The sequence below is a fragment of the Asterias rubens genome, chromosome 2 (assembly GCF_902459465.1).
Source record: "Asterias rubens chromosome 2, eAstRub1.3, whole genome shotgun sequence".
Classification (NCBI taxonomy): domain Eukaryota; kingdom Metazoa; phylum Echinodermata; class Asteroidea; order Forcipulatida; family Asteriidae; genus Asterias; species Asterias rubens.
The window spans coordinates 7109706-7133226 of record NC_047063.1 but is presented as its reverse complement, the minus strand read 5'-3'; the positions used below and the strand labels follow the sequence as shown (position 1 = coordinate 7133226).

The 23521-nt window shown below is 38.1% G+C and overlaps 1 pseudogene; it reads right to left on the bottom strand.

Annotated features, from left to right (window-relative positions):
• Positions 1–20639: 20639 nt before the first annotated feature.
• On the bottom strand, positions 20640–22503 carry LOC117302143 (annotated as a pseudogene).
• Positions 22504–23521: the final 1018 nt, after the last annotated feature.

Sequence of the window (23521 nt, the reverse complement as noted above, 5' to 3'; positions counted from 1 at the left end):
GTTTGTCAATAAGGATGGCAGGATGAAACAACGTAAAACATTTTTCAGCACTTAACCCCTAACTGGGGATCACACCATGCAGTAAGATCTGGTAAGATGGCGGTAGTTAATGTCCCAAATCCCATTTATCGAGATTACAACGAAACTGGAACAGTGAACGACGGGAAGTACCACTAACAGTGGGGGTTGGCAACTTCTTTGCTATATCTTCTCGCAACCACAGTGCTTCATCCTCGGTATCCACAACAAAAGTAGCCCTGTCATCATTGCGGCTCAACACTCTACGAAGAAAAACTCCTTCATATTTATCAGCATCAAATCCATCAACTCTGGCAATGTAGTGCATTGTTCTTGTTTTTCCGTGGACTTTCACTATCACGAAGTCGCCTTCAATGATATCCTCCTGATCGTCATCCACGTCAGAGTCATCAGAGGTATCCGACAACTCCATGTCCATATCACTTTCACTTGAAGATGAGCTCTCAGAAGGCAGCTTTTTTACGTTTGCTTCGGCTTTGCGGCTTTGTGAATATAGATTTTCTTGCATTGGTATTTGCAGCTTGTTTCTTGTTTTCTTTGGCTTTATTTGCTGCAGCAATTTCATCTCTGACTGGTGTGTCAGTCAGAATTTTAGTGCTACCTTTCTTTCTATTAGTAGCTCTTCCTTTCCGAGGTGCGGCCTTGGGGAATGGCTCTATATCCCTGGGTGATACATATGTGGATGCTCTGGATGTTGTGGGTCCATCAGGATTCCCTGATGAGCCTGCATCTGCGGTGGTATCAGAGATCTCTGTGGGGACAGCTGCAGGTGCATCCGAGTTCTGTGCTGCAGGGGCATTCTCTAGGTCAGCTGCTGGGGCACCAGTTTTCTCCGCTTCATCAGCATCAGGGGCATTTTCTGCTGGGGCATTTTCTTCAGGTGCTGCTGGGCCATTGTCTGCATCTGCTGGGTCAGCTGCTGGAGCATCATGAGCGGGATCATGAGCTCTGTCTGTGACGTTTGCTGGAGCGTAGTCGGCATCAGTAAATATGTCCCTGTTGAACGGGTAAATTCCTGCACTTCGAAAACCTGACAGGATATTTCTTGGAACACATGCACATACATGGACCTCATTCACAAGTGAAGGGATGTCGTAGATAGAAACAGTTTTGCCAGGATTAGAACGCATCCAAGCATCCATTGCGCGTGCATATGCTCTCTTGTACGGACCATAAATTGCTGTATCTAATGGTTGTAACCTGTGGGAAGTGTGGGGGGAATCGTTAACAGAGCTACCCCATTTGCCTTTGCTTTGTCAACTGCTGCTAGAGAGATGTGTGCCTCATGATTATCCAGGATGAGCAAGACCTTTCTCTCTGGAGTGCATCGTGTATGGTGGATGAAATGGTCCATATACCCTACGAAAGTTTCTGTATTGATCCACCCTGTTCTTGTAGCTCCACCAATGGAGCCTACTGGACCCCCACGTATGAAGTGCTCGCGGTAGTTGACTCTTGGGAATAGGAACAGCGGTGGCAGCACTGCCCCACCGGCGCTTATGGTATTGACCACCGTGACTAGTTCCCCCCCCTTTCGGCAGACGTGACTGACCCAACTTGCTTTACTCCTTTTGGCGCAACAACATTTCCTGGCTTTTGCACGGTCGTGCACCCAGTTTCATCCAAATTGTATATGTCCTGTGCCTGAAACTTGTGTTGGTCCATGACGATGCTAAGTTGTCATAAAATTTACCAACTGTATGACGATTGAAGGCAGTCGCTCGTGCTAACGAAGTAGCCTCTGGACTACGAATGGCAAGGTTGTGGCGTTTTTTAAATCCCAACCAGAAACTTTGCCCTGCTTTTTGGGTGGTTTGCCAGTTGTCGGGAACTTAAACTCTGTTTCGCATAGCATATTCGTAGGTCAAGCTGCGACATTTTTCTTTAGATAACCCATGATAACTTGCTGCCAAATCTTTGATGTGCTGGGCTAACTCAGTTTCCATCTCTGGAGGAAAGATCAAGTTCTTTATTTTACAGTTCTGATAACCACTAACTCCTTCAGGATCATCTCTCTGCTTTTCCATATATCGCTTAAGGGTCGAACGATCAACATGATCTTTTGCAGGATTGCAGCACTTCGAATGCTGCTTCCTCCTTGGACGTCTGCTGCTGCACGTTCAAGAAAATCAGGATTACTCCCACGGTTTGTTTTTCTTTTGTATTCCTGAGGCATTGTGGTCTGTTAAGAAAAGATAAGTAATCATTAGTCTATGATATCTTTGAAAGAATTCAATAAGTTCTGTAAGACAAAATGATACATGATGCATGGTGTAATTAGATTTTGTGAGATGCAGGAGAGTTGAGCCACCCACTTGAGGAGAGTTGATCCATGGATCAACTCTCCCCATGCTTATTGGCTCAACTCTCCTATAAGAGAACCATTTTGACATGTGAAATGATTTTGATTTATAACAATGGAATTAGATCCAATTAAAATTACCATAATAAACAACAATATTTAGGCTATATGTTAGACACATTATCACTATATTCATTGCTAAACATGTAAATAATAGAAAGGGTCTTACCTGCAGTTCCAAAATTCACTTTTTATTGGAATTTAGATGTTCTTGTCACTCCCACTTTGAGCACTTATCTCTCACATTCTCCGTTGTAGCCAAAAAGAAAGTTTAGTTAGACACTACCAACAGAGGGCGTATGGACTCAACCACTCTATGGGATAGGGGTGTTTTGGGGGATGGGTCAACTCTCCTTATGGCTCAACTCTCCTGCATCTCCCCTAGATATGATCTGCTTAGAGGATGAGCGATTAGATTTAGTTTGCCCTGTTTGTATTACACGTTGGTATTGTACGCTATTGCTCGTAGCAGCATTCCTTGAAACGTACACTTCATTTGTTGTTTAGTCAAAACCAATTCGGTGGTTGATACAACAGATATCACTGAGGATTTGTTTAAAATGATTGACAGTATGCACTTATGCGGAGCCACTCGGCTAGTTGTAAACCAAAGCTGCCGGTAGAGCTGGTAGCCTGGGTGCATTGGCAGACTCAATATTTAGAGTGCGAGCGCCTTTAGTGTAGGGATCAACAATATTTAAGGAGTGACTAACCATGAGATGTTTAAAAAAAATTCCTTACTGAGGCAATCCTGTAATTAATGCCTTCAAACATTCTGATATGACTCAAGATCTCTAGAAGCTACATATTCCTTAAAGGAACACGTTGCCTTGGATTGGACCAGTTTGTCATTGAAAAGCATTTGAAACCGTTTGTTATGAAATGCATATGGTTACATGTAGAAAGATATTTTAACAGATAAAGATCCACACAAGTCTCACTTGAAATGCACGGTTTTCCTTTAACGTTGTGAACCAACACAGTCGGCCATTTTATGGAGTCAAAATGGCTGACCGTGTTTCTTTGTGACGTAAAGGGGAAACCTTGCAATTTCAAGGCATGTTTGTGTGGATCATTTTATTATACGTACTTTTAAATTACCTATCTATAAACAAACGCTTTCAAACGCTTTTCAAAGACCAACTCGCCTCACAGATGCAGCAGTTGGTGAACTCATCACAGATGCAACACAGAATACTGTGTTCGCTAACTCACTGCCAAACACTGTTCATGCCTCAAATAGGGGATAGTGAATAAATAGAAATCTGAAACAAATTAAACATTCATAACTGAAAAATTAATATTATATCAAGATGCAAGTTCAACTGATGAGTCATGAATTTGAAGAAAGGTCAATTAGCAGTATTCAAGGTAAACTCAAACAGATGTTTGGTGGCACTCTTGCTGTAGTTTTCTAACTAAAAACAACTACCACTTAAAAGTGTGTATAAATTGAAGAAATTGTAGCAGCCCGTAAATTTAAATGGGCTTAACAAGCTGCTGATTGGCCTCTTGAACAGTGTGTCCTGATGCTCAATTAGTTTGTTTGACAAAAAAAATAAAAAAGCTTATAAATATAATACTAAGAAAAGTGCAAAACATGGAGAGGGCTAGCTTAGGTTGATGAGGAAACCTCTTGCCCAGTACAACAGTTGATGTGTTACCCGTGCCAACACAAATGGGTCGCAAAGTGAAGTCTGTTTGAACTCTGTATTGGTCGATACTGTAGCTTTTCAGTGAGCTATAAAATATTATTTCAGTGCACACATGGTGTAGGGCCAAATGTTTTGCTGCAGTTTGCATATTAAACTTGCAATCATAAAAACTGTTTTGGTAATACTCCCCAGGGAGATGAGATGGTTTAAAGGCAGTGGACACTATTGGTAATTACTCAAAATAATTATTAGCATAAAACCTTACTTGGTAATGAGTAATGAAGAGCTGTTGAAAGTATAAAACGTGAGAAACAGCTCCCTCAGAAGTGAAGTAATTTTTGAGAAAGAATTATTTTTTCACGAATTTGATTTCAAGACCTCAGAATTAGATTTTGAGGTCACGAAATCAAGCATCCGAAAGCACACAACTTTGTGTGACAAGGGCATTTTTTTCCCATTGCTATCTCGCAACTTTGTCAACCAATTGGTTTCAAATATTCACAGGTGTTTTATTTTATGCATATGTTGAGATACACCAAGTGAGAAGACTGGTCTTTGACAATTACCAATAGTGTCCAATGTCTTTAAAGGCAGTGGACACTATTGGTAATTACTCTAAACAATTATTAGCGTAAAACCTTTCTTGGTGACGAGTAATGGGGAGAGGTTGGTGGTATAAAACATTGTGAGAAATGGCTCCCTCTGAAGTGCCACAGTTTTCAAGAAAGAAGTAATTTTCCACGAATTTGATTTCGAGACCTCAAGTTTAGAACTTGAGGTCTCGAAATCAACTATCTAAATGCACACAACTTCGTGTGACAAGGGTATTTTTTCTTTCATTATTATCTCGCAAGTTCGATGACCGATTGAGCTCAAATTTTCACAGGTTTGTTATTTTATGCATATGTTGAGTGAAGACTAGTCTTTGACAATTACCAATAGTGTCCACTGCCTTTAAGGAATGAAATATGGCCCATATAGTGACCATAGGGCCCATTCACAGAGGTGCTTAAGCAGAAAGTTTGCTAAAACTTTAAGGTCCTTGTTTAGTAGAATCAGATTACCGGCCAAGACTCCATTCAATTGGTATGCGAAATAAACAACAACTAAATACCATTCACAAGCAATGTATGGCATGACATTTTGTCCAGTAACTTTTTTTTCAATTTTAAGTCATTTGTGCCTAGCAAATTCTGTGCTAGAAGCATCTCAATCAAATTGTCAGAAGCACTTTGATACGCTCATTCGGCCGTGATATAGCGCTGTTTAAATATCGTTTATTATTATTGGTAGTTATAGTAAATGTTTTCCCCACTTATGGCAAGAGAAGAAAAAGCAACATGAAAAAAATCCTACTTTAGACAGTACCCTTTGTCCGTCTTGTTTCATGATGTATTGGGGATGTTTTTCATGATTTCCTGAAGAACATTCATGACCCTTACAAAAATATAAAAAGTTGTATAGAATTCTAGGAAAGAAATTCTATAGAATTTCTTTAGACAATTCTATGGAAAATGTTTTTTAGAGATTCTTTAGAAAAGTGGGCCACTTTTCTATACAACTACATGTATAGAAATCTATAAAGGACCTCTATAGAATTTGTTAAAAACATTCAATAAAGAAAATGGCCAACAGAGTTCTATAGACCCTTTTTTTTTTTTTGGCGAGGGATATTCTTTTTAAGTCGAATTCTAAAGGACTTTTAAAAACATTTTACTAGAATTCTATAGAAATTTAATCTCTTTTCAATAAATGCTATCTGGAGTATGATTCAATAGAAAATTTGATGTTTCATATTAGAATTCTATAGAAATTAGGTTGCTGCTTATAAACCAGTGGACACTATTGGCAATTACTCAAAGTAATTATTAGCATAAAACCTTTCTTGGTGACGAGTAATGGGGAGAGGTTGATGGTATAAAACATTGTGAGAGACGGCTCCCTCTGAAGTGCCATAAGTTTTCGAGAAAGAAGTAATTTTCCCCGAATTTGATTTCGAGACCTCAGATTTAGAACTTGAGGTCTCAAAATCAACCATATAAACGCACACAACTTCGTTTGACAATGTTTTTTTTCTTTCATTATTATAATAATAATATTAATAATAATAAGACATTTGTAAAGCGCCTAATGCAAAAGCCTCTGAGCGCATTAAAGAAACAATAAAATAAACAATTGGAGAAAGATACAAGATACAAATAGGCAAATTACAAAAAAAAAAGCTTTAAACAAATGAGTTTTCAACAAGGACTTAAAACATTGTAAAGTATTAGCTTGGCGAATATGCACAGGAAGACTATTCCAAAGAAACGGTGCGGCGTAAGAAAAAGATCTGTGGCCATAACAAATGGAAGAAGCTCTAGTAGCAGAAAGCAATGACTGTTGAGATGATCGTAAAGTCCGAGTAGGGGAATAATGATGAACAAGTTCAGATAAATAAGCAGGAGATTGACATGTTTGAGCCTTGAAAGTTAACAGAAGAATTTTGTAAACTGTTCGAAACTTAACTGGGAGCCAATGCAATTGCATTAGTACAGGTGTAATATGGTGAGAACGAGGCAGACAAGAAACGAGGCGAGCAGCAGTGTTCTGGACACGTTGAATTTTAGCAAGATCTTTATCGGGGAGTCCATACAGAAGTGAATTGCAGGAATCAAGTCTAGTAGTGACGAAGGCATGAACAAGACGAAGAGTAGTTGCTTCATCCAGGTAGTGGCGAATTTGTGATATTTTCCTAATAGCCATGAGAGCTCCTTTGCAAACATTATCACAATGTCTACTCATGCACAATGATGAATCCATAATAACACCGAGGTTACGGGCAAATTCAGATGGTTCAATGACAGACTGGGCAATTTGTATTGTTGGCGGCGAAATCTTTTTTTGCGAAACGAGATCTCAAAAATAAAATCTCAGTTTTTGATTCATTCAAAGCAAGTTTATTTGACAACGCCCAAGATTTGACATCTTGAACGCACACTTCAACTTTTGCAATGGCAGAAGCGCGATCAGCTGGATCAAATGTAATGTAAAGCTGGCTGTCGTCAGCGTAAGCAACACTAGAAATACCATGGGCAGCAATGAGGTCTTGCAAGGGTGCACTGAACAATATAAATTCAAGTGGCCCAGCTACAGAACCTTGTGGAACACCACACCAGAGATGATGGCGATCTGATTTAACATTGTTGATGAGAACATGCTGGGTTCTGTTGTTCAGATAAGAAGAGAACCAGTTAAGGGCAGTTCCAGTAATTCCATAGCGTGAAGATAAACGTTGGATGAGATGCTCATGGTTGATAGTGTCAAATGCAGCTGAACAATCTAACAGCACGAGGATTGCTTCCTTATGGTTGTCCAGTGCACGTAAGATTTCGTCCTGCACACGAACAAGAGCAGTCTCAGTACTGTGGAAAGGACGATAAGCAGACTGCATTTTAGCATGGAGGTTATTTTCATGGAGAGATAGTCATGAAGTTGACTAACAACAGCACGCTCAATCAATTTGGAGATGAATCTCAAGTTAGAGATAGGACGATAATTTGACAAACACTCTGGGTCCAAATGTTGCTTTTTCAGAAGTGGCAGGATGCAAGCCTCCTTAAGATGATCAGGGAAATGACCAAAAGACAAAGATCTATTAATAATCTCTGTGAAGACTGGCAGCAATTCAGAATAACACTCCTTAAAAACAGATAATGGCAGAGGGTCCAGCTTGCAGGAGGTAATCGAACAAGATTTGATCATCTTCATCACTTCATCAGAAGTGACTACACGAAAAGTGGCGAATGACGAAGTACAATGATCATGAATGTCAACGGAGATGGGTGAAGGCTGATTATTATCAAATCTGCCATACAGTTTCTTAATTTTGTCTTCGAAGAAACTAGCGAAATTGTTGGCAAGATCAACAGGATTATCAAAACTTGGAAGCTTTTTCAAACACTTCGGAGAAGAAAGCTTGTCAATAACACGGAACAGACTTCGTTGGTTGCACTCGGATATTTGATGGCGATGATAATTAGATTTACTATTGTTTACAAGGTCTCTGTATATAGTACACTGTTCTTTATACAACTCATGATGCACAGCAAGGCCAGATTTTATCCACTTTCGCTCACGACGACGTTTCACTTGCTTGGCTGCACGTAAAGTATCGCTATACCATGGAGCATGAGGGTGTAGTATTAGTTTTTAGAACTTCTCGCAAGTTCGATGACCGATTGAGCTCAAATTTTCATATGTTTGTTATTTTATGCATATGTTGAGATACACCAACTGTGAAACCTAAATTTTATAGAAATGTTGTTGTTTATAAACAATTTAGTAATACTTTAGAATTCTATAGAAGTCGGATGGCTTTACAACCTGCAATAGAATTCTATAGAAATCTGGGTTTTTCTATAAACTTTTTAAATAGATTTCTATAGAAATTCTATAATAGAGCAATTAGATAAAGGGATTACACTGAGAGATGTGCAGTTATTATTACTTGATCTAATATTTGTTGTATGCCTTGTTGAAATGGAAACGGGAAAAATAAAAGTCTCTGATGACAACATTGAATTGAATTGATATTTTTGCACCGCCAAACCTACCTAGCGCCCTCATGTGGTCGCCGTTATCAACAACATACTATCAAGTTAAGTAGGATTTGAAACTTTGCATGGTGGAAGTAAGATATAGAAAAGTTTGCGGTAACATGAGGCACCCGACTAAACCTAATCTTGAGCGCCATGCGTGTATTATTTTCTGCAGCTGTGTGTGCGTGGAAAACAGCTCCGACTACTTTCATCGAAGTTCAACCCTCTGTTTAAAGCCTTAAAATGCGAAGCACACAAAAGTCTGATCATCTAAAATGGTTGCTTACTCTTCACGATAAAGTGAGTTGAGTAAGGGTGACCATGGTCCCGTGACGAACCGGTAACTGGAGTCTGGGACTGGAAAGAGATTCACACAGAAGCGGAGACCGCCCTCGTGTTTTCGTGCCCGGGATTTTCCAGTGTTGCTGCATTTTCCAGTGTTGCTTGAGCTAGGTGGAGTCCGCGAAGGGGCATTTCTGACACAGTGACCATGACCCAGTGACGACCACCAAGCAAATGCAAGCTCGGAGGGGGAAGAACACAAGGTGCAAGGTAGGTGGGTTTCTGACTGAATTTCCATCTGACCAGTGACTGAGTGTTCCTCAGTAATAGGGATGTCAATGAGAAATTTCAAGTTTCAGATAGTAGGGACTGCACATGAAAATTTCAAAGGAAAAGTTTCCGTATGGCGCCACCACTTGTTCATTCGAAATTAAATAATATAGTATCTAATTTACCTGATTGAGTTATCCCTTTTTGTAAAAATGAGTGAAAAAGTGGTGGCGCCATACGGAATGTTATCCATTTCAAATGTTCTGTATGTGCTCAATTTTATCTCCATTGCATAGCCTGTGTTTATAGTAGGGACTGCAACCCATTTTTTTTTTTAAATATAGTGTTATGCAGCATGTTTTTGTCTAATATTGAAGAGAATATTTTTCTGATTAACAATATCTTTGAATCGTTCAAATCAGATGAACGGTTTTGAAGTTATATAGATTTTTAGTTTTTTGATTTCATGTTTTTTGGTCTCTATTTTCTAATTGATGTCATGGTTCTTTGAGTGTCATTGTTTTGTTGTTTACTACAGTAAACAACATAGTAAACGGAAAAGTTTCCGCATGGCGCCACCACTTTTTCATTGGATATGAAATAATATAGTATCTAATTTACCTCATTGATATATCCCTTTTTGTAAAAATGAGTGAAAAAGTGGTGGCGCCATACGGAAAGTTACCCTAGTAAACAAAAGAAAATGTCTTTATTTTGAAAAGCAAATATGCTATGGACCCAAAACTTTGAGAATATGTCCCGCTATGCTGTATTGATATTTTGGTAATTAAAAAAAAAAAAAAAGTTGACAGTGTAAACAACCGTTGCTATGGAAACTATGGTAAACAACAAAATCATTAAAATGGGCTATTTTTACGTTTTTAATGGGAATTAAAGTACTTGGGAGTTAACTACAAACACTATTAATAGGGTCAGAAATGAATATTTTCTTATTGCTGGCAGGCTTCAGTTGTTTCCTTATATCAAAAGTTTATTTAAACACGAGTTAAATAGTGCAAAAATGAGTCCAATCGAAGAACCGGTTAAAAAGTTATGGTCAATAAAAAATTGGAAGTCGAGAGGTTTTTTTGTTCTAAATCTCAATTGAAACAATGGTAAAATTTAGGTGACAAGAGGGAGCTAAAATGAGGGGTAAACAAGTAAACAAAAATGGTAAACAACTTTCAGGCTTCATATTTCCATAAATGAAACAGATATGGACTTTATTTTTGATATGCAGGTAGGTGATAAGCAGTTGGCCTGATTCACAGCATATTTCAGCGGAATCGTAATAATATCAATATTTTGTTGCTATGGTAACATTATGTAAACAAACATGTTTATTTAAAGGCATTTATGTTAATAATCTGCATCACTTAAAGGAACACGTTGCCTTCAGATTTCACAAAATTTCACGTTTGAGGGTGTTCCTTATACTTATTAAGAGTTGTTCTTGCAATAAAACACATTTAATGTGTTGTAATTAGTGAATGGTAATTAATGAAACAAACACTGACCTCTGACCCCAAAACATGGCCCGCGAAATATATACGTTTTTCAAGCCGTCAAAACGATCGTCTGTTTATGCGCGATGCACAGCAGTTAGGCTGGCGCCGTAGCCAATGGCCTGGTAAACCTACCAGAAGAACACGAGGTAATATACCGTTCTCTACCATACGACGTTGTGTGAAATGTAAACACACCATTTTGCTGTCAAAATGGATCGCCGAAAAACACAGATTCAGCTCATTGCTCTATGCAAAGAGATGATTGAAGACACGTCCAAAAAGAAGGAAAGGACACCTCGCCAATCAGGGTAAGAATAATGTAGTGGGACATGGACTAGCCGACAAGAGAGTAAGAACGGACCGTGATTGTTTATACCCAATGCAATGTTATTGTTAGTTATTATTGTGGACATGACACGTAAATTCACAGCCATGAGACAGCCGCAGCACTGAGTTGTGAGAGTACATAATGTACATGTACTATGACTAGTTTACATATAATTTTGTAGATCTATTCACTCGGTGCATAGATGGGGGTGGGGATTTGAATCGAGTGCCCAGCGTACTAATGACTTGGCATAATTTACCCTAATTTACTTTGATGCTACAATTAAAAGAGTCGTTTATCTGGCTGGGAAGGGGAGGGCTTTTGTAAAAATTGTAGAAGTACATTTTAAAAATAGTACAGATTTATGAAATGTTTTTTGTATATTTTTAACAGTTTACCCAAAATATTGTACCCAAGTCAACTCGTACCCAAGTCAACCCGAATTCTTTCAAAGAAGTGTGACCTTTCAAACAATAAAAAATAAAATTTTTGAGAACTAATATAATAAGTTATATCAATGGTTTTCAATTTCTTGTTGAAGGTACTATGTGAGCAGATGCCAGGACTTGGCGTAAACATCTTGGAGACCTCATCAAATCCGGCACCTCCAAGTCCACATCATCCACCTCCGCAAAGCTCTTGCCAAGCTGGTGGGTTTGTACCAACTGTAGGGAGATGCCAACACAACAGGACAGGTCATGCTGCAAACAAAGGCCGGATGAATGCTTCTCAAACTTGGCAGTAAGAGACTGATTTTTTCATACTGTCAATGGCATGTGCATGTATAACAATATACACATGTACTGTCAGAGCAGTCCAGTTTTGTTACATGATATTTTGATCTGTGTCCCCCCCCCAAAAAAAAAAGGAAACAAAGTAAATGTGTAAACAAACATTTAATAAGGAAACACAAATTTAAGCTTTCATTCATTGTAGTTACTTGTAAACAGCCTCCTTCGCCAACGTTGCATTACCAAAATACTTCTCACTGAACAGCCACATCCAAATAACATCATGTCTTTGACCAGCAGCCGATTTCACGAAACTTTACGCAACTGCGTAAGTCCACTTGTGCAACGTTTATGGAGCAACTTGCGCCATTAAAATTGCGCAAGTGGACTCACGCAGTTGCGTAAAGTTTCGTGAAATCGGCTGCAGGGAGGTAGTATTTGCTAAAATGTCACTTTAATGAATCAACATCAAGTGCATGGGTTTTATATTCCATATACATGTACAAATAACCAATTTTTATTTTGTTAATTGTTTCAAAAATTTTTGTGTTTATATTTGAAAAGATCTTGAGGCACCTTGTTCTGGACCACCATTAGAGTTGGCACGACATCACAGGAATGACATGTACACCAGGGCAGCATGATGTACACAACAAATGACTTTTCCACCCAGCCAGCCTTCACAGACAACATGTGTCATGTCAGAATGGTACTGGAAATAGAGTAACACTACCTGGTTACTGTGTTTGTAAATCAGGGGTATATTTCCAGATAGTTTCAACTTTCATTTACACATGATTTATGCAAAACAGGTTTAACAACTGGCAATATTTCCCGTTGTCAACAAGTAGATTCTTATTCCTAAATTAACACATGTCAATACTTAAACTTATTATTGTTTTTTTTTTGCACATTACTTATGTCAACAAATCATTGAATGTGATGTGAGCAGAGTTTGTTTTCATCACAACGACATATGATTAAGTTTAATTTGAAGTACATGGCCAATTGTTTATACAATCATATTTATTGTATTATTTGAGATTTCGATATTTTGTAACAAAAAACACACAAGAACAACAAAATGCAAAAACATAAACAATCTGTATTCAAATAAATTTATCTGAAATATCTTTATTCTGTATTCATAAAGAGACATGGATCATAGATGCAACAAGTTTGATAAACACAGTGCCATTTCAATTTTTTAACCTTAACCCTTGCAAGTGTATTTTGATTTCAAACCACATGCCTGTTATGAAATGCTGTTTTAGAATGATGTTTTAGAACTAGTCATATTGTTGACAAGCAGACCATGTTAGTTCGAATAAGTAAAAGTTTTAAAGGAAAACCACCCAATTTCAAGTCATACTTGTGTTGATCATTCTATTCTACTTTTAAAACATCCTTTCTAACCATACAATGCATTTTACAACCAAATCACTCGATTTAAGGCATTGGTCTCTCTAAAGGGACTTTATACCTTAGATGTTGGTAATTACTAATTTGTGATCATAAAACTCACTTGATAAAGTCTACATGATGAGAGGCATGTCAATGGACTTGTTTCTATACTGCAATGGTGTTTTTCTTTCACTGTTTCTTGCAGCTTTTATTGCCAAATTTAGCCCAAATTGGCACAGGTTTATTATTTTTATGCATAAATATTGAGGAGATACACCAACTATTACTAAGGATAGTGTTCTTTGACAAAGGACAAATTTAATTAATGTTTGCAAATACATCGTGAATTGTAAAAACATGTCTCAATAAATTGACCATATTGTTTTATAAAGTTCCTATAAATTTGTGACAAAGATTCTATTTGATTACATACAAACTCTAGAACTTGCCAATAATGCTAATAATGCACTGACCTTATGTCTTATGCACACCTGTACAGACATTTTTGTAGCCAAATTGTGGAAATTAAATTTAAGAAGTGGAAAATCTGGATTTGTGTTTTGCTACAAGTTCTTCTGTTGGTAGTAGTGGTGGTGGTATTAGGGGGGGGGGATGGCGGCTGTGGGTAGAAGCCATCCTTGCACCATTAGCGGTAAGCCTGGGCGACTAGTGTCGGACTCCAACTATTGAATCCTTAGTCGAGTCGCGACTATTGTTTTCAACTATCCGGTTAAACGTGCTACAAAAATAGTTTAAAAAAAATTGTGTCTACCTGTTTGGTGAACCAATTTAGTCGCTCATTACTATTCATGACAACATAATTTACTTACAGAACACAGTCAGACATCAGTGACACAAATCTTCAATCTTTTTCGCTTGAATTAGACTATATTGTGCTTGCGGCACACATTGCCACAGTGCATCGTGATAATTAAAAATTTGTCGCGACTAGTGTCGTAGTCGCAACTATTGGATGGAGGTGCGACTAGTCGATTAGTAATTTTCACTGGTCGCCCAGGCCTAATTAGCAGAGTTTTCCTGTCCTGCGAAGAAGCTGGTTGTCATCTAACCGTGCTTGGAAAACTTCTTTGATGTACGTGTACTCTTTCTTGTCCATACCGGCTTCAATAATCACATCACCACCCAACTTTCACTGATACTTGATTGCCAGAATCAAGTATCAGTACAAAAATGTTACAAAATAATAAAATTGTTCCCCGTTTCTGATTTTGTTTTGTAATGTTTGAAAAGAGTTCTTCTAGACTATGGCCCTTTTTGAAACCACGGCTTTGGCTTTGGATTCAGCTCGGGCTAGCTTGGCCCCGCAGATGTTTGGACAATACTGAGCGTGCTTTGCGTAGGGATTCAGACAAGAGGACGGAGTCTGAAGCCGAATCCAAAGCCGAAGCCGTGGTTTCGAAAAGGGCCTATGGAAGCTTCATTTTTGTGGACAAGAGTATTACTTTATTTTAGCTTTCCTTGCCAACTACCATTTGCAGTATGTGCTCCCTGTTCAGATGCATCGCACAGTAAATTTTGCTGTCAAATGATTCTGAGCAATGTAAACAGGAGCTACCTCAAATAGTACCGTCCAAGACCAAGGTCAAGGAATTACATCCCCACAATAGACATAAACATTATTTTATAAAACAATGAATGTATACCCCGAAGAAAGGATCATGTTGGCAAATAAGACAAGTGACATCTATCCTATGGCGATGGACTAGTATTAGATAGACACCACTGTCCTGTTGCCCTGTGACTCTACATGTACATGCAAACAGCATAGAGAAAGGACAGATAAGTAAAGTCCCTGTAATTTTGTATCTAAAAACGAACTGTGGCCGTGGGGTATATGTGACTCGCAATTGCATACTATACTTACGCGGTAAACACGGTAAACGCCTCTCCGACATGTCTGAGCAGATGTTTTATGAGAGGATGAATTCTCTAGCTGTAGTTTTGTTTCAACTCCACTCGCTAGTTGGTATTAAATAATCTCGTCTTTTTGCTGCAAAGGCCCGAGGCAAAAAGAGACACACGACTACAGAATCACATGCACTATTAGTATTAGTAAAACGGGTACTAGACATTCTTTCGTGTACAAAGTATTCGCATTACTAGACTGGCCCCGCTAAAATCCTACATCGTACGAGCAAGAACGGGGAGTTCAGTGCGTCTGGGGAGGTCTGGTCGCGGGGGATGATGGCCCGCTGGACGGCAGCCGCTCGGCCCCGGGACGTGGGCTGAACTTGCTGCTTAGATAGATTTATAAAAAGTTAATTCAACGTAGGCCCTTTTATTTTTGTTCATGAACTGTTTTTTGTTGTTGGTAACCATGGAGGAAGAGATAGATACAAATGGGGTTCGTAAAATGGTTAATAATTGCTCAGTCGTATAGTTCAAAGGCTGCGACTGGAAATAAGACTAGTGAATTTGGCGGCCATTTATGGGAGTCAAAATCTTGACCCCCATAAATGGCGGAGCGTTTTGTTTCGAGAAAGTTAGCAAAAGCGAAGCATTTCTAAGGCATGTTTGTGTAGATCATTATATTCTACTTTTTTAACATCTTTCCAACCGTAATCATTTCACATCAAACGCTTGTCATAGCCCAAAAACGCCCAATAAAGCGCAACCCGAAGCCAACGTGTCCCTTTAAGGTTATTGTGGAATGGAAACAGAAGTAACAAGTGTAGCAATCATAATTCTGACAAATGTGATGCGATCTGGGAAAACCCTTCACATGGTGAAATTAGTCATTTCTGAGTTATATACATAACATTAAAGAGGACACTTTGTTCTTTTCAAAACTGGTTTATTTATGGTTATATGATGTCCACAACTCAAGTTACACTCTGATGAAGTTCGAAAGACCAGCTGACCTCGTTTTGAGAAATCAAGCGTTAAAGTTCCAATTGAATATTGACACAAATTAACAATGTGACTGAAACATTGCAAAAATTGTAATTACATCAAACAAACTTGTTGGGGGTATTTTTGTTATAATCACCTATGCTTGAATGTTAATAGTTATCATAATACCCAGATTAATGTCGCCAACCACACCAACTAACCTCCTTTTTAGGGGCGTGGCCTAATTTTATTGTTAGGGGGAAGCTAGGTTCATGCTAATAATTTTAATCTAAAATAATTGTTGAACATTTTATTTGTATATTTGCATGAGCTTTAATGACTTTATGTTTGTTGGCAAATGTTATAATACTCCCTGGTGGAAATCCTACATTCTAAAACCCCTCCTTTTTAGGGGTGTGGCCCTTTTCAACAGAAGAGGGAGGCCGAAATTTGAATAATTTAAATTATTGAAAATTTCTATTGAATAAAATTTATACCACACAAGTCTTTGTGTCACATGGTGTACAATGCATGAAAATGTTTACCCAAAGCTATGTTTAGCCTTTGTATTTGATAGATTACTTTGCTACTGGGTGTTGGGGTGGGGTGGGGGTGGAGCTATCTTGAAAATGGTTGATGCTATGCTTTCTTGTAGTTTCCTAGATATTGTCTACTGTTTAATGTTTGAGTCCGCGTGGTTGGCGCCCACGCTTTTGAGGCGGTGGTGCTGTCTCCTCATCTGACTCACTATCCCTTGTGCTTGAGTCACTCTCAGAATCTTCAATAACTGGTGGAGGGCACACAAGATCTTGTTTGTCCTCAGCGACAAATTCGCGAATCTCCTTAAACAAGTACAGTTTTCGCTTGGCATCAAGCCCCTTTGGCAGAATCTGCACTGGCATTTCTTCATGCGCTGGCAGTATACCGGGGACTTTAATAAGCTCCTGAACTGAAGTATCCGTGTCACAAAAACGCTTAACAGTTACACTGGTTGATAAGTGGTCAAAGTGAAAATGATGGTTTGCCTTTATTTGCTTAACTTTGTTGAAGTAACGGCTTAGATATGATGACCAATCGTAAACCTTCACAAGAACGGTCCCATCCTCTTGTCCACAGAGATGTGGAACATTGACTCCAGCTGTACTAGAGTTGGACACTGTGTCAGCAATATCATTCAGGCAGTCTACCTTGGTGCGACGGAATGTGCGCTTGAATAAGCCAAAACACCAATCACAACTGAATTTGGTGTGTCCTGCCAGTAGGAAGCTCATTGTTATTGAATTGTGCCTGCCGGTTAAAACTCGCCAAAGCATATACCACATAACGTATGAGTTCTTGTTTTGACCTGAGCAATTGTCTGCGTGTAGATGCATGTCGGTCTCTCCAAGGCCATAGTTGTCAAGATAAAAATGAAATAAGCTGATTACGCAGTTAGCACCTTTACCAGTCTGCACGCTTTCATCCAAAAGAAAAGTTACTTGCTTGGGAAGGGCCTCACACGCAACCCCAAAAACCCCACACTTCCTTGGTGTTTTAAAGAAAACAGGGCCAGGTTGCTGGGGATTTGACGGATAATGCACTTGCTGTGCAAAATCCATACTATAGTGCATTTTTCCATCAAAGCTGCATGGGGGGTGTTGACCACAATCTAATCCAACAGGCAGATTCTCTTTAGTCTCCTTGCAGATTTCATTGTACATCAAGCGTTCTCGTTGCAGATGGTCGGTGGCTATCTTAAGAAGTTCTGCTTTCTCTGCGTCCGTTCTATTTGCTGCATTACTTATTTTCATTTGATGTTTCTGACAGAACCAACACAAATCCGTGGAAGGTTTCATTGTGACAACAAACGGAACAACTTCTCGCCAGATCCTGCGAAATGTAACCAATGATACAGCACGATGCGTTGTCTGTGTGACGGCTGCATAGTAACTATCGTACACTATTCTCTTTGAACAGTTTGTAGGCAATAGTTTTAAGTCGGTACGCCAGTAGCCTGGTACTCTGCCTGGTAAATGCATAGCATGAGTCTCAGCATAGTTTAACACAAAATGTGCCACGTAGATGTTGTCGTCAGCCGTCACTGCATTATATGGTCGACGTTTTTTGTTGCCGTGTGTGCGAGGGATGACTCCATGTTCTTTGTAGTGTTTGATAAGGTTGTTCAATTTGTCTTGTCCAATACCGTGGACATACTTAAACGTATCGCGACAAATTCTCTTGCTGTGGTGGTAGAAGTCTGTTTTCTGTGTTTTCCTTTCACTTTGGGCTCTTCTAGATCTTGAAGTCATATCAGACAAGTGCATACCACATGACAGTTTAGCTAAGATTGCTATATCCAATTCATCACGAGTCATTTCTAGAAAACAGCAACGAATCGCCTCAATTTCTCCATCAGCAAACATCGTGTAACAAGGATTGCCTGCATTGTGCTTACAGCTGCACCTGAACCCACCAGCAGCTTCAACTTGTGAGTCATCATGGTCCTCTAAAGGTGGGAGTGGTGGCAAAATATCATCCACGTCTTCAATAACAGGTCCCCCACCATCTGAAAAAATAAAAGATAATATTAATAATAATAACAAAATTATTAATTTTGTTTTAAATATAGGGCAATGAAGAAACCCCAATTATTATTATTATTATTATTATTAACAAGATTTATTAAGCACATTTTCAAAAAGACAATACGATTAAAAAGGGGTTGTTTGTTTAGTGTTTTGACATGACTACTGGTAACATTCTACGGTTATTTATACCCCTTAATTACGATTTGAAAATATTCTTACCTGAGAAACAGCGAAATTTTGATGAAGTTCTTGAGTATTTTTGATGAAGTTCTTGAGTATTTTTGTAGCGGTAACGATCAAATTGAAGATATAAAGAAGAGACGCTGCCATATATCCCATCAGTCTTTGCGATAAACACACGAAACTGATCCGAATAGAGAAACGATGTTTCATTCAAACGATGCTGCACAGTATGATGCGCATAATCCACATTGCGGTCCCTACCAATTTGCTAAGATTCTCACCACACCACCAAGTCACAAAAAATTCCCCGAAATTAAAAAAATACCAAAAGAAATAGCTTGAAAACACATAGGCCCCCCACTGGATTTTCAGTTTATACAACTGTAAAAATTATGAAAACTACACTGTATTTTTAAAAACAAATGAAATAGAGGACCCAAAAGTGCAAAACAAACCTTGATCATCATTTTCATCTGGATCAGCCTCACTAAGACTTATCATGTCAATGTCATCATCAATGGCGGCATCCCCGTCCTGGTCATCAAAACTCTCCTCATCATCCGACAAATCTGAATCATCACTAGCATCTCTAGCTGTGAAATAATCAACTATGACCTCTTTCAAAACTTGATCATCTTCTGAAGTGTACAAATTCAACCCTCTCGCTTCGTCTATGCACGCTGCAACTTGCGTTGCACTTCTAGAATTCGCGTCCATGGAGGCTGCCTTCTTGGATTGCAATTAGTCCAACAACATGAACACACAGCTCACACACCGCCTCAAACTCGCCAAGTTTACAAGGTAATAACACCTCCAAGTAGTCACCAAATCACATTTTTACAAGTCACAAATGTTGCTAAAAGCATCTTATTTATTATTACTCAATGTAAAAGATACGGCAATAAAATTACACTGGAATTGATGCAAAAATAGAGCGGTCAAATAAAGGGTCACGATGTAAACATTGCAAAAAGGCCAAAGGTCACCTAAAAGATCGATGCATGTACAATGGATGTACATACGAGTGCGGATTAATAATGTGCTTGTTCAACAGTGTTTAGGCTTGATTTTGATGTGTTATTTGGCCCTGTACGCTAAAGCAATCTGGAGTTATGATCGGCTGTGCTTGTACATGTACACAGCCGCCGCAGTCCTTTCAAACAATATGGCGGAAACATAAAACAATGGCAATGGAAACATAAAACCTGTCACCGTAAAACTACAATTTGACATCTAAATCATGGGAATTTTTATTAGATATTTTACCGAATGTTAAATTAGATATTGATCAACAAAACAGAAGCGAAAACTCAAAATGTAAAAAAAATAGTTGTGGGGACTATTTTTTGATTATCTTCAGTACGCGTTCAGCGACATCCGACGAGTTTTCCCAGATCGCATCACAAATAATATCACATACCCGCGATAATAACATAACTAGTTAGCATTTTGTTTGTTTACTATATTTCAAGATAAAGAAAAGTCGTAAACAAAAGAGTAAACAAAAGTAAATGACCATAACTCTCGCAAACAAAATCGCACACAAATAATTTTTTGTCAACATGTACATAAAGACTAACCAAATAAATTCACATCATGTGTATTAATTAATCACACATTTAATTATAACAGGTTGCTATGGTAACAAATGTAAACAAACATGTTTACTTAAAGGCAGTTTATGTTAATAATCTGCATCACTTAAGGTTTTTGTGGAATGGAAACAGAAGTAACAAGTGTAGTAATCATAGTTCTGACAAAAAAAAATCACATACCTGCAATAATAAAGTAATTAATTAGCATTTTGTTTGTTTACTGTAATTCACGATAAAGAAATGTAGTAAACAAAAGAGTAAAAAAAAGTAAATGACCATAACTCTCGCAAAAAAAATCGCACACAAATAATTTTTTGTCAACATGTACATAAAGACTAACCAAATAAATTCACGTCATGTGTATTAATTAATCACACATTTAATTATAACAGGTTGCTATGGTAACATATGTAAACAAACATGTTTACTTAAAGGCAGTTTATGTTCAGAACTAGCATCTCGAGTAGGTTTTTTTGGCATGGAAACAGAGGCGACAAGTGTTGTAACCATAGTGCTGACAAATAACATAGCATACCTTAAGTAAGAACTTAATTAATAAGCCTGTTGTTTGTTTACTGTATTTCATGATAAAAGAAAAGTAGTAAACAAAAGAGTAAACAAAAGTAAAAGACCATAAGTCTTGCAAACAAAATCGTACAAACATAATTCTTGGTCAACAGGTGCATTCTATTCATCTTATCATTAAGGTATCAGTTAATTGTATACATGTTCCTCTGTATTGAGAATCAACACAAGTAGACACTTAACAAAAATTAGTTATTCAACTGCATTTGCACAATTACCATTTGTAATGTTTGGTGTTTATCAGCAAATTAACAGGTTTTTTTTTGATCTCCCAGCAGAATGATGGCATGATGGGTGCACAACAGAGTATAGGTCTGGTACATGTACATGACTAAATGTACCCAATTTTAAGTACTGTATTACTATTATTCCCCTGAATAAATATCCTGCTGATCTTCATGTACAAGTTTATATATCTAAAGGTACTACATGTAGCTCTAAATTTCCCTCCTTGTAGTCGTCAATTAACTTGTAAGTATAAACAGCTTCGTCATCATCATAGACTATGTTAAACCACTGTGGAAACCCTGGTACTTGACTGATAACTTTACCAGTGTATGGTAGTCTTTCCCCTTCAGAAATAAAGAAGTGGGTTACCATCTTACCAACCAACAAGGGAATACTAACAGTTTCATCATTGGAAGTCATAGTTTGGGCTGATTCCCCTTCAACATGAGACAAAGCAGCATCTATAAATTTGTATAAGTGATCACGCATAGCAGTCCAAGTCTTTTTTATCCCTTGCTCAGAAAATTTAAATTTCTTGTCGTCAGGAAGCAACTGATGCAATATGTCTCTTCGAAATTTTATCTGATTTTTACAAGCATTGAATCTTTCATTGTTGTTATCACATTCATTCATTTTACCATCTACCTGTTCCCTTGACTGCCAAAGACCAGCATCTATTATTAAGTTAGTTAAATCTTCTTTGCGTTTTAGTTTTAGTTTACGACTTTTTTCTAGTTGAATTTGTTTTTCTTGCTGCTTTTTCACTAGTGCTTCATGCCTTACTTTTTCTCTCTGTTTTGCCTTTTCTCGGAGTTCTTTTGTGGGTTTTCCTATTACACTATTTATCATTTCATTCTTTTCTTCTTTACTCAAGGAAGTCATGAAATCTGATGTCTTGTTAAAAACAAACATTATTTGTGCCTCATTGGCAATTGCAGAGGCACTCAGGCGTTTCTTAATTAAATAATCTAAGTATCCAAACACTCTTTCAGGCAATTTATTATGTTTAGGTGTGGAAGCAGTGTCTGCTCTGAAAGACTTTGATTTTTTGGCATTGTGATATTTTCCACCAGGCATGTAATCTTCTGTAACTCGACTAATTAGCTGTTGTAATGTAATTATTGTGTGCCTCATTAGACTTAAAGTGATGTCATCTTTTTCCCATTCAGATGACAGGGAATTAAAAACATCATCCTTGACAATAAAACTCAGAAAGTTTTTCATCAGACTGAAGGATTTGGTCAAAAAAGGTGTTCATGTTCGAATATATATCACACATGTCAAGAATATGCCCTGGTGTCTCAGTTACACGCCAGAGAGGAGCAGTTACCATTTTGTTAATAATTCCCAACACTTTACAGCCAGCTAAATACAAGTCTACCTGTATATCTGCATGGACAGCTTTCAACAAACCATTTGTTTGTCCAACAACATTGTGAAGAAAATCGTACACATAATCTCTAACATGAAAAACCCGTCCCCCTAGCAAAAATACAATGTTAAACCTGTTGCCTCGGAAATTTTGTAAATATCTTGAAGCAAATCCCTTCTGTGTCATGTATGTTTTCCAGGCTCTGAAACACCCACTTTTTTAATCCCCACCCTTAGAAAGTGCCTTACAGGTAGTGCGAACAAGCCTAACTATACCACTGTCTGAACCAAATACAGATACTCCAGCGACTGCCTCAGCTCCAACTTTTTTTCCCCCCCAGGAACACACCTTCAAAACCTTTGAAACTTTTGCTAATGGTTTCTGCCATAGATACAAGTAAGTCCAGCCCACAAAAGAAATTATTCATATATACAATTTTTTCTTTAGCAGCATCTGTGAAATCACCCCAATTTTGTTTTACTTTAGGCAGGCACTCTTCCCTATATGCCTTTAGCAGGTCATTGAATTTAGACTCTGTTGCTGCCCTATCACTCATGGTGTTTTTTATTTGTGCCAGAATTTTCATACCAAGGTTAGAATTACCGTTACTACAGATAAATGAAATGTCATCTAATATTATTTTGAAAGTTGAAAGTGTGTCCTCTGCACTTTTGGAGACCATTTCTCTCAACCCCAACACATACGATGATTCTGTCCCAGAAACAGTGTAAGTCATAAAAATATCCCCCCCTTTGGGTGTCTCATCAGTAGATACAGTGAGATTTGTTTCTTTCTGGAGCTCCTCCATCTGACGTTGCGAAAGAAGAAGCCGCTCATCATTCATGTGGGCAACTGTCCTTTCTGTTGGCAGGCTATCCGCTTTCTTTCCCACAAGTTCTAATACAGCTGACATCACCTGGGAAATGTTCTCAAATGCTACATGGGCAGTGAGAAGCTTGTAAATACATGACCGTGTTTC